Genomic DNA, 3,435 nt, shown 5'->3' on the forward strand with positions numbered 1-3,435 from the left:
CCACAGCGGGCGTTTTGCAATGCTTGCGGCACCACTATTACCGCCGGCAGCAGTGAGTTGCGCCGTCATGCAGCGGCAGCCTCCCACAAAAAAGCGACAGGGGGTCTCCAGAAGCAGGCGCGTTTGACAACGCTTTTTCCAAAAGTGACTGCTCTCACCTCGGCCGAGAACCAAGTAAAAAGCGCCGAAATTAAGCTGGCAGCCTTTGTTGCTGAACATTCGATATCGATCAGCGCAATCGATCATCTAGGAGAACTTGTTTAGGATATTTCCCCGACTCCACCATAGCTCAAAAGATACAGCTTCATCGCACGAAGTGCACCGCGATAATCAAAAATGTTCTCTCTGAAGCAGAAACTGAAAACCTTTCCAGTGCGCTGAGAAAAACTAAATTCTCACTGTTTGTCCACGAGGGAACCGACATATCGAGCACCAAGCTTTTATGTTGTGTTGCACGTTACCTCTCACTCCAAAAACGGGAAGTAGTGACTCAACTGTTCGAAGTCATTCCACTCGACGCAGTCAACTGCTCCGCTGAAGTTTTGGCGGGAGCTGTAGAAGACAGCTTAGCAAAGAGGGAAATACCTATAGAAAACATCATAGGCCTCGCCTGCGACAACGCCAGCGTGATCGTTGGCAAGCGTAACTCCCTGACCCAAAAGCTGCAGCAGAAGGGCGACAGAAGTTTCGTGCTCATTCGCTGCATATGCCACTCCACTCACATCGCGGCAAGCAAAGCAGCACTGAAGTTGCCTAGGTATCTGGAGGACCTCCTGCGCAACATTGCAAGCTACTTTAGCCAGAGCAGCAAGCGGCAAGCCCAACTGTGTTCTCTGCAAGAATACCTTCGAACGGAAAAAAGAAAGATTTTGTGTCCTAGTGAAACGCGATGGCTTGTGCTCCATAGCTGCATCGAGCGGGTCTTCGAAGAATGGGAGACGCTCAGGTTGCTTTTTCTTCAGGCTTCTGTTGAAGATAGAATTGTGGCGGCCGAACCCATTTTGAATCAGATGAACAGCATCACAGAAGCCTATCTCAAGTTCATAAAATACGCCCTGAACTTTTTTAACAAGCTGAACGCGCTTTTTCAGAGCAACGAAAACCTGATCGCCGAACTTCAAAGAGAAAGCCAGCGCCTTCTGCGATGTTTATTGCAGAATTTCATTCAACCTTCTGTCCTGGAATGAGAGGACGTCAACCCAATGGATCCAAGGTGTCTGCTCCCTCTGGAAGACGTTTATCTTGGCTCTGATTGCAACGAAGCGCTGGAAAAATGCAAGAGCGATGGAATGCAGGCTGAGGTTCACAACCTGAGGGTTCGCTGTCTCTCCTTTTACCAGACCGGAGCGGTTGAAATTAAGAAGAGACTGCCAGTATCCGGCCCGTTCCTTTCACGAGGTGCACTTCGTCACACCAAAAACTGCACTTAGCGCAGACGCCAGAAGGCAGCTTCCAGCCCTCCCGACACTCCAAAAGCGCTATGCGCATTTACTACCTGCTGCAAACGAAGTCGAGCAGGAGTGGAGAATGCTCCCCTCGTACTTCAGCAAGGACGAAAAGTCGGCCCTAGAGGCGAAGTCAACCGCATCTTTCTGGGCAGACATCGGGGAACTGAAGTGTTTCGGAGACAACATGAAATTTCAGAACATTGCCACACTAGCCCAGCTCATACTATCGTTGCCACACTCCAACGCTGCTGCAGAGAGAATTTTTTCAAGCCTGAGCGACGTCAAAACCAAAAAGCGGAATAGACTAGGCACCGAAAACCTGAACGCCGTTCTAGTAGTAAAATCTGAATTTGCGGCCAGCGGTCGCAACTGCGTCAACATGAGCGTGGAAGTGCAGCATCTCAAGCTTCATTGCAAGCAAATGTATTAAATATTGAACATCCTGATGACAGTGTAACATCGAAATGTAAAATAACGATCCCAATTAAACATCACATGTTGAAAAAAATACAGCCTTTCGTTCTAAATATACGTAGGCATTCGCCGCCCAAATGCCTATATACAGTTAATGCTGTAAAATACAGCGCAAGCAAATGTTGGAGAAAGTAAGGATCAAGACGGGCGCTGAACTCGCAACTGCATTTTATTGCCTTGATCTTCCCTTTGTCCCTGGCTTGCTTGTGCTGTCTTTTACATCATGAATCGAAACCATATAGCCCACCTTTCAATCATTTTCCCATATACAGTTTAGGAGCCGTCAGAAGCGGATCTGTCGTCTGCGACGGCACGCGCGGAGCGCCAATCCTGTGGTATTGCTTTGCTTTCTTTGATTTGCTACGTTTTGTTTTTGTTATGGTCACTTCCTATATTCAACGCAACAACCCACACCACAATCTTTTGCTCAATAAAGACTTTAGTCTCTCTCTCTCTCTCCCCTTAACTTCTGGGAGACTACGTGCGCAAAGGCGCGTACGCTCGCTTTTCATATGCGCTTTTCTGCTAGTTATTTCGATGACAGTCGCTACCGACTTCAGCGCCACCGCACGTCTTTCACGTCGTGCTGTGATGTATAGTATGTGCCCTATTATTATTAAACTGTGCTATTTTAGGCGTAGGGTAAAATGTAGGGTAATAAAAAAATTGTAGGGTGAAGTAGGGTAATTTTGACGATGACGTAGGGTATTCTCCAAAAATTGGTTGGCAACACTGCTTTGCCACCATGGACGCCGCGCAGCAAGCACGCTAGGAGCGACAGCGGGTGCTTGCCCGTGAAGCACAGCGCCGACGCAGTGCTGATGGAGCGGTGCACGCCCGAGAAGCTGAAGTTGTTTTCCAGCGCAGGCAATTAAGCTAATCCCAACATCGTGAAAAGAATAGCTAAACAAAAGATAAACACAGGATAAAGAGATAAACATACAGGAAACACAGACGAATCACTGCTCCGCACTTTCCCAGCTTTCACGTTGAGTGGAACTGCATTACCACCGCGTTTGCCCTTTTTTTTTTTTTTTTTTGCTTGCTGCGGAACCAGACACCGAAATACCAGAACTCAATGGTGGCTCTTTTGTTCCTTTGGGGCCACTGCTATATAGACCTGTAGCACCCTTCCTCACTATCCCGCACTTTCGGCATCGGCACCACTTTCAATACACTGTCAAAATACGTGACGACTCGCACTGCTCTGTTGCTCTGAATTCCTTCCTTGATGCCGGTGATTTCAGCTGAAATGACCCGTTGTAGGAGCATTGCTGGCGTTCTAAATAAATAAACAACATATCTGCTTCAGATGTGCACGGCTACATTAGCAGAAGGAATTGGAGTACGCGTCCATCGTGGCGATTTTCCTTTCGGTGTTGCGAATATAGGACAACCCGCCGTGCTGGCGTATTGGCTATGGCGATGCGCTATTTCTATGTGGGTGAAAAAGCAACAACGTCCACGTACAGTGCATTGGGCGCAAGTTAAAGCAACTTCAGGTGATCAAAAT

At 47.9% G+C, this 3,435-nt stretch overlaps 1 pseudogene; it reads left to right on the plus strand.

Moving 5' to 3' along the window:
* The first annotated feature begins 1,010 nt into the window (after window positions 1–1,010).
* Window positions 1,011–1,878, plus strand: LOC125943985 (uncharacterized; annotated as a pseudogene).
* The last annotated feature ends 1,557 nt before the right edge of the window (window positions 1,879–3,435 follow it).

This window comes from Dermacentor silvarum, chromosome 3 (assembly GCF_013339745.2).
Source record: "Dermacentor silvarum isolate Dsil-2018 chromosome 3, BIME_Dsil_1.4, whole genome shotgun sequence".
Lineage (NCBI taxonomy): Eukaryota > Metazoa > Arthropoda > Arachnida > Ixodida > Ixodidae > Dermacentor > Dermacentor silvarum.